Below are 13,031 nucleotides of genomic sequence, written 5' to 3'. Positions count from 1 at the left end.
AACCTTGCTAACGAACAAAATTGTTTGAAAATGGGTGTTATTTTGAAAAAAAAAATCAATTAACTTATACTCACAGTCACAGTATTCTTTGTGTACAAAATTTGGTTTCAAACATGTTTGCAGCCCATTCAGCAAAGAAAAAAAAAAACATGTTTGCAACCTTCAATTAAAATCACCAATAAAAAGATAACAATTATCCTTGTAAGTGCATTCTTATTTAACCCAACTAAATCATGTGCAACACATGTCATCTTTTTATTAGTGGTTGGAGCTCAAGGTTCCAAATATATTTAGATCCAAACATTTTCCATTATATATATAGAATAAAATACGTGTTTGAGTCATATCATATTAGGTCATTACTGGGATGTAACCCTTAAAATATTTAATTGAGAATGTCCACCCTGAGTGGAAGATTGTCAGGATGGTTGGTTTTATTAGCTTAATTCAATTTGAAGAATGTGGCTAGGAAAACCATAAAAAAAAAAAAAAAAAAAAAAAAAAAAGTGTTATATTAGATTTTTGTGTTGAAAACCCTATGGAAGGTGGGTATTATAAGGAAGCGTTCCCTGATACGGATGAGTATGGAGGATGTACTTCAATGGAGTGGTGAACTAATTCAAAAACAACATAGGGATATTTTTTTATTACCCTTGACGGATCTCACATACGAATAGCAGTCAAGCTAAGTTTCAAAGTTACAAAAAATATGACCGAGTATGAGGCTTGTATCACAAGATTAGAAGCTCTATGCACACTAGGGGCGAGAGAAGTAGAAGTTTATGGGGATTTAGCATTGGTGATTTCTTAAGCTCAGAAATTGTGGAAAATAAGAGAAGAACATTTTAAGCCATACCAACAATGTTGATACTGTATTTTGTCCATCCTTGATTAGCATGCCAAAATACTGATTTAAGTCTTAAATAGCAAAAATCTTGTCTTTAAATATAAGAAAATAAGGAAATTACATGGAAAAATTCTATTTATTCTAATCGGATGTTGGATAAAACATTTTAATGATTCGAGAGTTCAAATTTCCAAACTTGCCATTTTTGGCTAAGTTTAACCAACGTTGACTAACCTTAATTGGGATTTGTTAAAAAGTTGACCAAAAAATATGATCATTTGATTGAGATAAAATTTTGTCCATCTTAAACATTATAAAATTTCCTTCATAATGGTCATTCATGGGCCAAAATAGGAGTTAAAACAAATGAAATATCATGAAAACATCAAAATCCTAAATAAAAATACTCTCATTATTTTTTAGGCAAAATGGTTGTTTTTAGGGCGTTTTCATGCAATAAACTATACAAATTCAACCACAACAGGTGCGAACTACCTAGAACACATTGAAGTATGATGGATTAGCTACTCTAAAAAAAAGGACTTGATGATATCCCCTTCATATTAAAAGGAATTAATTTTCTAAGAAAAGTGCCACACAAATTTCTACACTACATCACATCCCTTTCGAGCACAATATCTTGATAACCGTAGCTTCAAATTGTATAAGGCCAGAACTTATGGATACTAGACATCTAAAATTTTTCAAAAATATCAAGTTTGAAGAAATTCAAGCTCCCTAAGACCTCTAAAATAGGGTTAGAAAAAGGAAAAATTAAAATTAAAAAAAAAAAATTTGGAAAAGGAAGAATGAAGAGCCTTATAGAAGAAAGCTGAGGTGACAGCAAGATTCCTCAAAGGGAGTTACCTATGTCAGTAGGCGCACATCCCTTGGGGATCCTACTCCCCTCAATTTTTTTTTTTTTTTTTTGGGTACAAATACCCCCCTTCCCTCTTGAAAAGTGAAGGGGATAAAAATCAAGGATGATGAATCCGTTTAAATAAACCTGACGGTACTGAATTAGTGAGCCGTTAGGAACAATGCAGCAAATAGAGCGATGGACGGATAGACCACATGGCGGATGGACCCCTCTCTATAATAGACGGATGGTCCCTCCATATGGATGGATTATGGGTTCTTAGGCCCAAGGCCGACGGATACTAAGGCCACGTGGCACTCACATAACTTGGATAAACCCCACATGGAAATATCTTGCGCTTCACGATTAACCCTAGTTAAGAGAATCCTAACATGGAAAGAATCCCACAATATACACACATTTATGAGGATCTTCCTCATAAGGAAAACATCTTCCTATGTAAGAAACGAAGGTCGGTTCCACATTACTAAAAAAACCCAAAGCCCTTAGAAATCAAGGTACGCATAATTTACCCAATTCTGGCACTCTAGAGTTGTGAGAACCTTTCTAACTTAACCTTTGGAGGGTCTTTGGCCGGTACCACACCTGTACTCTCCTAAGGTCTTCTTGTTCTGTGTTGTGTATGTGTTGTCTTAAGCACATAAGGACAATGTGACTTACTGACGATTTTCAGCATCATCAGTTGGCGCCATCTATAGGAAAGGAGATTGGAAGCAAGCCATACTTAACACTTCCCAGACAAAAAACTTGCATGGTACTTACTCGTTCGATGGCAACCACCACTAACCATCAGGATGACGAGCCACGCACCACAGCCCTTCAGACACAAGTTCAAACTTTTGCGACAGCAATGGAACGCCTCACCAAGTAAAACCGTGATCTAGAAAAGCAGCTATGCCAAAAGAATGCAGGGCTTAACACTCAAGAGGAGGACCAAGAAGGCACCAACGCTGAGCAGAAGGAAAAAGAGGGGCCGGAAGGTAGCAACGCCCCAAGCAGACCAGAGTGACAGGATACAAGCCATCCATTCGCCATGGATATAGCTCCCCCTTATATAATCACGGAGATGCAGATGATGAAGGAATGGATGGACTTCATGATAAAAGCCCTCAGAGGATAGGTGTCTAGCGACCTCAATGACTTGGTCCATTGAATTGATTCACCATTCACCACACTCGTCACTTCGTTCCCCCTTTTACTGAAGTTTCGTATGCCACAGGTGGAGAGCTACGAAGGATCTAAAGATCCCCTAGATCACCTGGAGTCTTTCAAGACCTTGATGCACCTACAAGGAGTGGTAGACGAGATCATGTGTAGGGCCTTCCCCACTACGCTGAAGGGCCCCGCAAAAGTTTGGTTTAGCAGGCTGACACCCAACTCCATTAGTACTTTTTAAGGAGTTGAGCGCCAGTTTGCCTCTCACTTTATCGAGGGACACATGTATAAGAAGTCCACTGCATGCCTGATGAGCATCAAGCTATGGGAGGATGTGACGCTGAGGTTTTACATAACCCGCTTTAACAAAAAGGCCCTCTTAATCGATGAAACTGATGACAAGATACTCATGGCCACATTTACGAATGGGCTATGAAAGGGTAAGTTTTTATTCTCTTTATAAAAAAACGACCCAAAAACTATGTCGAATGTACTCTACAGGGCTACTAAGTACATGAACGCGGAGGACGCCCTTCTGGCTTGTGAAGAGAAACTTAAGAAGAGAGAAAGACAAGAGGAAGCATGACAGAAAAGGGGGCGAAAGATAGCTAAGATGGGAGACAGAAGAGAAGATAGACACTCCAAGCCTCCTACTGAACATCCTTCTGAACGCCCCAATTGATTAGATCCTGATGCAGATCAAGAACGAAAGTGCCCTGACATGCCCTGACATTCCCTGACAAGTTGAAGGGAGACCCTAGCAAGAGGTCTAAAGACAAGTATTGCCATTTCCACCGCGATCATGGTCATGATACATCTGATAGCTATGATTTAAAGCAACAGATAAAAGCTCTTATCAAGCAAGGGAAATTGCAAAGGGTCATTGGTAAGGAAAGGCTAGACCAGCCTTAAGAGAAGCTTGCTTGGAGAGAAAACGAGCATCCCAGACCCCCACTTGGAGACATAAGGATGATCGTAGGGGGAACCTCAGCATTTGGCTTGTCCAAGAAGGCCCGTAAAACCTACCTACGGATGGTTCAAAACGTCCAGTTAACGGGTTTCATCCCAAAGATGATGCAGATTGACAATCCTATAATTGGATTCACGGAGGAAGATGTCAGACGGCTCCACCACCCACATGACGATATGCTCGTGGTTAGCATATGGATGGGAGACTACAACACCCACCGAGTCCTTGTGGAAAATGGGAGCTTTGCTAACTTCCTCTACTACCCAACGTTCCAGCAGATGAGGATTGATAAAGAACGACTGATTCTAGTTAACGCGCTGCTCGTCGGATTCGGAGGGACAAGGGTACACCCCCTAGGAGCAATCACTCTGCCTGTAATAGTCGGAGATTACCCACAACAGACCGCTAAGGATGTTACGTTTTTAGTTGTTGACTGTTCATCCACTTACAATGCCATATTGGGTCACCCCACTTTGAATTCATGAAAAGTCGTAACTTCAACTTACCATTTGATGATCAAGTTCCCCACTGAGTACGGAGTGGGAGAAGTAAGAGGAAATCAAGTGGCAACGTGAGAATGCTACATTGCCATGTTGGAAATGGACGATCATTTGCAGACTATATGTATAGAGGAACAGTGGACAGTGGCAGAACCGATGGAAGGACTCGAAGAAGTACCCCTTGACGATTCTAGGCCTAAACAAACAACCAGGATTAGCACTTTGGCTAGCCCGCCAGTCCATCAGGTGCTCACAACATTCTTAAGGGAAAACCAGGACGTGTTCGCCTAGAGCCATGAGGATATGCCCAGAATTGATCCATCCATCATAGTCCATAAATTAAATGTATCTTCCTCTTTCCTTCCCATCCGGCAGAAAAATGGGTGTTCGCACAAGAGCAAGACAAAGCCATAGCCGACGAGGTTCGCAAATTACAGGAAGCAGACTTCATACGAGAAGTGTACTTCCCTAGCTAGCTAGCCAATATGGTGATGGTCAAGAAGGCCAACAGAAAGTAGAGGATGTGCGCAGACTTCACGGACCTAAACAAGGCTTGCCCCAAGGACATCTACCCTCTCCCACGGATTGACATCTTGGTGGACTTTACAGTAAGACACTAGCTGCTAAGTTTCATGGACGCATTCTCAGGTTACAACCAAATCAAGCTAGATGAGGCCAATCAAGAGAAGACTTCATTTGTCACTAGCCAAGGTCTATTCTGCTACAAAGTAATGCCGTTCGGGCTCAAGAACGCGGGCACTATGTATCAAAGGCTAATGAGCAAAATGTTCACACATCAGATTGGGAGGAATGTGCAAGTTTATACAGACAACATGCTGGTAAAAAGCATACAGGAGGACGACCACTTGAACGACCTCCAAGAGACTTTAAACACCCTTCGATCTTACAACATGAAACTGAATCCAAGCAAGTGTGTGTTCGGAGTGACAACAGGGAAGTTCTTGGGATTCATGGTATCTCAAAGGGGTATTGAGGTCAAGTCGAAGAAGATATAGACCATTATGGAGTTAAAGCCACCAAAGATTATTAAAGAGGTACAGAGCCTGAACGGCAAGATAGCTGCACTAAACAGGTTCGTCTCAAGAGCAACGGATAAGTGCCTACCTTTCTTCCGCACATTAAAGAAGTCATTTGAATGGACAACCGAGTGTCAGCAAGCGTTTGAAGACCTGAAGGCATATCTTTCTTCCTCGCCATTGTTAAGCCCATCCAAGCCAGGGAAAGAATTGTTCCTATACCTAGCAGTCTCCTTAGCCACTGTCAGCATGGCTTTAGTCAGAGAAGAAAACAGGGTGCAGAAACCCGTGTACTTCACCAACTAAGTACTCCGAGGAGCAAAAGAAAGATATCCCCAAATGGAAAAACTCACTTTCGCCTTGGTAACTACGGCGAGAAATCTCAAGCCATATTTCCAAGCGCACACTGTAATTGTCCTAACAGACAAGCCCCTACGAAGGGCATTAAGCAGTCTTAAAGCTACTGGACGGATAGCATTATGAGAGATTGAGTTGAGTGAGCTTGACATACAGTATCGACCACGTGCGGCTATAAAGGGGCAAGTGATCACTGACTTCATTGCAGAATTCACCGTTATGAAAGGCCAGGGGGTAGAATCAAGCCCACAATGGAGCATCCACATGGATGGATCTTCCAACAAGCAAGCAGGCGGAGCCGGTGTGGTACTCCACAGCTTGAAAGGGGATAAGGTCGAATGCATGATCCGTCTTGATTTCCCTATGACCAATAACGAGGCAAAGTACAAAGCTTTAATAGCGAGGCTGGATCTCGCAAAAGCGACAAAAGCTGCAAATATGGTCATGTATTACGATTCCCAAGTAGTGACCAGTCAAGTTAATGGCAACTATGACTGCAAGAACGAACAGATGAAGAGGTACCTTGAGCAAGTGAAGAATCAAGTAAGCGACCTCCAAGCGAAATTTGTTCAAATACCAAGGGAAGAGAACGAGAACGCCAACCGTCTTGCTAAAGCTGCATCAGCAGAGCATATGCTCATCCCCAGTAAGGTACTATCCTTCGTTCAAATCTCACCATTAATAAACAACATCAATGTCTAGAGAAATGTAAAAGCAAAACAAGGAAAGTAAAGAAGGCACAGAAAGTATGTGGAAAACCCTTTGGAAGGGATGAAAAACCACGGGTGAGCGAAGGGAAGAATGTCCCTCACTCTTAAAGCTTTCTTTTATGTGAAAGTTAAGGTTTTTACACAATGGTGATGTTCTTCTCAAAGAAAGTCTCTCTTTTTACCTTACTTTCCTACCCAACCTTCTGCCTCTCTCTCTATCTTTCTAGGTTCTTGCCCTAATTGTTCAGCAACATGTTCCTCTTATAGTATGAGGAATGTTGTTAGGTATATAAGGACAGGTGTCAAACCCCCATTCGCCCATTTGAACCCTAATACAGTTATTGTACTATACTGCGGCTGGAGGAGAGAGAAGGCACATCAATGTCAAGGTAGTGGGATGGAGGACAGCTTTGCTACAACGTGGGGAGCAAGCCATAGACAAGGAAAGGGACATCATGGAGGCCAGGAGTGATGCACGTGTCCTTAGTAATGGTCCAGCACAAGCTCATCCAATAAGGGGTGTTCTATGCATCTTACTATAATGGGTCGCTATCTCCCTTTTACGCTAGTGTTGGGTGTCCATGCCAAGTACATTTTTCACCCTTCCCCAAGATAGTCACGTTATTGGCACGAGCCAAAGATGCTTTCCCTCAGCCAATGTTCTCCTTCCTTTCCTCACAGCTAGCCCACGTGTAAGGTTCGAATCCAGCCACATCAGCACTCACACATGCTTTGGCTGGTGTAACGTACAAACTGCATGTCATGTTTTGAAAAGGGTGCCACATAAAAAGTCACATACCACACCTTTTGAGATGTGGAAAGGACATAAGCCAAATTTATGATATTTGAGAGTATGGGGTTGTCTTGCTTATGTAAGGCTTATTGACCCTAAAATACTTACGTTAGGTATAAAAGCTACTACTTGTGCCTTTTTTGGTTATGCAATTTGATAAGTGTAATTTTTACATGATTTTTATTATCCTCTTATTTATTAAAATTGTTAGTTTTCCTTTATTTCTTTTGATTTGATTTGATTTTTATTTATATTTATCTATTCATTTGTGCTTTGAAGGAATGAGAAGATTTCAGATTAATCTACATCTTAAACTTTCAAACTAAAAGAAATGGTGCAAACTTAGTGCAAATCTTTCTCCAGTAGGAGTTTCTGTTTCTCTTGCCTTGGTACAAGCCCTCTCTCCCTCTCCCTATTCGGGTATTTTCTAAGTCTCTGTAACCTTTAAGGTCCCCTCAGCAACATGGATCAAGCTACCACTAGAGAATTTCTACATTTTCATCTCACCACGTTTGAGGATGATGAAAGCTCCACTTTAGCCATGAGATCGGACATCCTAGAGGAGCGCGTGCGAGCTTTCAAGGCCACTCCAAGATCTGCCTGGAAGATGGGTTTGGATCTAAGATTGGTCTGATTGGAAGAAGGGGGTTTTTGAGAAACATTGTGCTGCTTGCCGAGGCGGGTTGGAGGAAGAAAGAAGAAAGGAAGATACCGGTTTTCAAATTCCAGTGGCTGTTAATCCGGTGAGCTTGGGTACGGAGAAAGGCAGCAGTTCAACTGTGCTGGCAGCGGTTTGCACCTTGAGCCCAACACCCTCCTCTGTTGAGCACTCACGTGTTTCCCAATAGTCCTCTGAGGCCAAAAATCGGTTTTGGGCTTTCAAATGTTTTCTTCTTTGGCCCAAGGACTTCCTAGCCCGAAAACCACAAGTAATATCTCTCCTTTTAATGAGCCCACCACTAGAGTCCAAGAAAAGAGACCCCAAAAATGTTAATATGCACTTGAAGTCAAAAGGCAAAAATAAGGTCGCACGTGGAGGAGTTTGAAAAGGGTAGGACAATTGGGCTTTCAGTCAGTGAGGGACATCTGCACTGTTCCTATAAATAGAGAGATTAGAAACATGAAAGGGAAGCGCCGCATAGAAGAAATTTTTTTTTGGAGTTTTTTCTGAGGACAAAGGCGAGAGCTTGATCAACTAATTCCGATGAAACAGATAATTTTTATTTGTTTTCTTTTCTATTTGATTATGAACTAAATTTTATATTCTAGAGCATTGATGTAGTCTAGCAATGAACATACAATTTATATTCTGAGTTATTTTATTTTTAATATTTCCATGATTGAGTGTTTAATTCTTATTCTTAACGCTTAATATTTCTTTTTACGAATTATTGATTGATCAATTGAATTACAATGAGACCGAGAGGTGATTTGTTATTTTAGTTCTAGAATTAAACACCATTAGTTGAGCGAAAGTAGAGATGCTTTACCGCGATTAGTGTGATTTTTTTTTTAGAAAATTCAAAGTGCGAACTGAGTCTCCAGTTAATTAAATTCGCATAGAGATATGGAATTGTTAGTTGAAGATATTTTTGATATTATTCGAGAGAAGATATTGAATAGTTGAGGAATTTTTAATCATCAACTGGAGATTATTAGAATTTAGTAATTAGGAAGAATAAATTGTGTGGGATTTGTTAGGTGAAATCAATCGCTCTAGATCCATTCTTATCATATTTTTTTTACACTTTTAGATTTTTACGCTTTTTTTTTTTATTCGTAGATTTATTTTTATTAAATAGTTTAATTTAATTTAGATAGTAAAACTTCCTTTTATTTTTGAATTTCCAAATACTAATTAATTTAGTGAATTTCAGTATTCAATAACATAGTTAATCCCTGTGAGTTCGACATTCGTTTTCTAAAAACACTCTACTACTTGTTACGATTCTGTGCGCTTGCAGATTATTTTACGCGAACACAATTAATAGTGCAGCCTCATTTACAAAATCAAGAAATTTTTGAAATAGAACCTTGAAGAAGTAAAAGAGCTAGAGTTGAAAAGGATTTTGATTCTGATTATTATGTTTTTAATATTGAGGAAGATCCCCAAAATTTAATAGAAGCTTTGGCATCACCTAATGCTATATTTTGGAAAGAGGTTGTAAATGATGAGATGGAATCTCTAATTTCTAATAGAACTTGGAAGTTAGTAGACCTTCCACCGAGTAAAACCAGAGGTGTTAAATGGGTTCTTTAAAAAAAAATTTAAAACCGGATGGATCAATAGATAAGTTTAAAGTTAGGCTTGTTGCAAAAGACTTTAAACAAAAAGCTGATCTTGATTTCTTTGATACATTTTCTCCAATAATGAGAATTACCTCTATTAGATTGTTAATTGCTATTGCTGTAATTTTTTATTTTAAAATTTATCAAATGGATGTAAAAAAACTGCTTTTCTAAATGGGGACCTAGAGGAAGAGATTTATATGGATCAACCAGAAGTCTTTGTAGAGTTTGGACGAGAAAGCAAGGTATGTAAGCTAACTAAATCCCTATATGGCTTAAAACAAGCACCCAAATAGTGGCATGAAAATTTGATTCCTGCATGATTGAGAATGGTTATAAATCAAATGAATGTGATAAATGTATTTATTCTAAATCATGAAATAATTTGCATGCTATTATTAGCCTCTATGTGGATGATATGTTGATTTTTGGCTCAAATATGCATGTTATAAATGAGACAAAAAATACATTTAAAAGCCATTTTGATATAAAAGATTTTGGTGAGGCTAATTTTATTTTGAGCATGAAAATTACAAAACATGTGATGAAATATTTCTTGATCAATCACATTATGTTGAGAAAATTTTGAGAAAATATAATTTTCATGATCACAAAAGTGTAGCTACTGATTTTGATTCTAGTGTTCATTTATGTCTTGTGAATAATGATGATGATATTTTTAATCAAAAGGATTATGCTAGCATCATTGGTAGTTTGCGTTATGCTACTGATTGTACTAGACCTAACATTGCATATGCAGTAGGAGTGCTTAGCAAATTTTCTAGCAAACCTAGTAAAGATCATTGGCTAGCTATTGAGTGAGTCATAAGATATTTAATTGGTAGCAAAAGTTATGACTTATTTTATAAAAAAGCACCTTGCTGTGATTGAAGCTTTTAGTGATGCTGATTGGAATACCTTATTAGGTGATTCTCTCTCTACCACTAGTTATATTTTAACCTTATATAGTGGTGCTATTTATTGGAATCTAAAAAGCAAACAATAATTGTTAATTCAAAAATGGAAGCTGAATTAATAACATTAGCTTTGGCTAGTGAAGAAGCAAATTGGCTTAGGATTTGTTATATGAAATTCCACTTTGGGAAAAGCCAATTCCACCTATATTAATTCATTGTAATAGCACTGCCAATTGATAGAGTTAAAAACTGTTATTACAACGGTAAATCCAGACCTATAAGAAGAAAGTACAGTACCATGCGATCTTATTTGAGTTGTGGCATCATAACTGTGGATTATGTTAAATTTAATGGTAAACTTACGGATCAATTTACCAAGGTCTTGGCAAAAGAGAGGGTTTAGAATACATTAAGGGGGATGGGACTAAAGTCCATAGATTCTTAAGCCATGTATGAGGAGACCCAACCTAAGGACTAAAGATCTTAGGAATTGGGTTCAGTGGGAAAAACGAATCATATGATGGTCGTAAGAAATGCATTATTTATTTCTTTAATTATTTATTTTGTAAATAATTTTTTAATTGTTCATCCCTATATTGTAAGTGCATTTACCCTGTAATGTTGGAGAGGTTGAGTAAAAACTCTTAATGAAATTTGTAGCTCGTATGAGTGGGGTGTCAAAATTACAAGAGCACCCTTGAGAAAATTTCACCTATGTGAGTGTGGGGGTGGGGCTGTTCCCTATGAGATTTGGACTTAATTTCAAATACACTCATGAAACTGGGATCAGCACACGGTCGTAAAGTGTTAGCTATAAAAGCTCATGTTAATACCTGGGTTGTTATGTGTAAGCAGTGATGCTTAATTTCCCCAAAGCAGTCCTAGTTCAAGTCGGAGACCACTACGACTTTGGAGTTGAGATCGTTATTTTACTAAGTGAAGGTTCAATGTAGAGCACATCTTCATGATGCATAGTGACCTATTTTTGCCAAATAATCTATCTTTAACTAAAGAAAAAAATTAATATTAAAATGAGTGGGAATTGTTGGAGCATTTTAATATTTTTTTAATTAAAATGAATTTATATGATAATATAAATGTAAAGATGTGAGAGTTAAAATGGAAGATAAAGAGTTAGTGAAAATGTTTAATCCTACATTAAAAAAGAGAAACTTTTTTACTCTTTTTAATTGTAGTGATTAATGGATTGATATATATTGATTCAGATATTGAGCTAGATACATTCAGAGTTACTTCCATATTCATTAGTGAGTAAATGGTCTTTTTATTATGGAAAATGAAGAGTTATTCCCCCACTTAATGGACTAGCCATTTGGGCCTATATAATTTTCAAAAACTCCTTATCTCATCCATTTGATTTTGTAATTCCAGCCTATCAGATTTATGTCCAGCAATTAATCTTGTAACACCCATTACATTAGAATTATGGACCTAATTAGATTAATTTGGGAAATAATTTCGTGAGGCCCATTGAACCTATAAATAGAGGTTGCTCTAGCCATACGACATTTTTTGGGTTTTTGTATCCTGAGGAAGGCAAGTCAGAAAAGGTTTGCACCGGTTACAAAATGAATCTCCTTAAAGAGAGCTAGTGTTGCACCTCAGTCTAAATAGTATTATGTATTTTCTAATTTCAAATTAATAATATTCATAAGTATTATCCTTTTTTTTTTTGTTATTTCCATTATTATTATGGTTTGCATCAACATAATGAGAAATTATAGAGTCCTCTGGTGGACCACGTCACTTGTCCACCATTTCATTAAAAGACACACTTATTTAAAATTGCTGAGTCAATAATCAGTTTCTGTTTTAAAAAATTTTCTAACTCAGCAATTTTAAACAGGTGGAAGTCTTTTAGTGGAATGGTGGATCACGTCACTTGTCCACCATGAGGACCTTATAATTTCTCCAACATAATTTAATACATATTGATAGTTTTATGAATCACCACATAATGTGCTGCAGCCTATTTAGAAGTGAACTTTGTTGAATAAGTAATACATAAGGAACTTTGTTGTGAGTCTTGTGACACTTCAGACTAGAAAATGGATAGCCTTAACCATATGATGTGAACTCTCTTGCACTCGTAAAGCATGCAGGAAAACAGTATTGTAGTGTGAATGAATTCTAACTATGAGTACTAATGACTTCATGTTTGTTAATTTTTTATTATTATGCAGACTTCATTTTATTTGGTACAAATGGAGGCTGATCCATTTTTGTGTTGCTGAACTAATCATGTGTACGGCCTGGTGTTGAGAAACAGCTAATTGTTGGATTTTCTTTTTCTAAAAATTTGGAAACCAATTGATTTATACTAAATTTGACTATGCTTTGGAAAATATTTAGCGAAATTTCACATCTAGAACAAAACGTTGATAATACATTAGTTGTCTACGGCTTGCATACTTTATACAACAATGGCATCACTTGGGGACGGACCCAGGTTTTCAAGCTAAAAGGGGCCAGAGTATAAGGAAAAAAAAAAAAAAAAAACTCTAAATAGACATTCATATAGTATTAATAAATTATAAATAAACAAAATCATTTTT

The sequence above is a fragment of the Quercus robur genome, chromosome 6 (genome assembly GCF_932294415.1).
Source record: "Quercus robur chromosome 6, dhQueRobu3.1, whole genome shotgun sequence".
In the NCBI taxonomy this organism is placed as follows: Eukaryota; Viridiplantae; Streptophyta; class Magnoliopsida; order Fagales; family Fagaceae; genus Quercus; species Quercus robur.
This window is presented reverse-complemented; position numbering follows the sequence as displayed.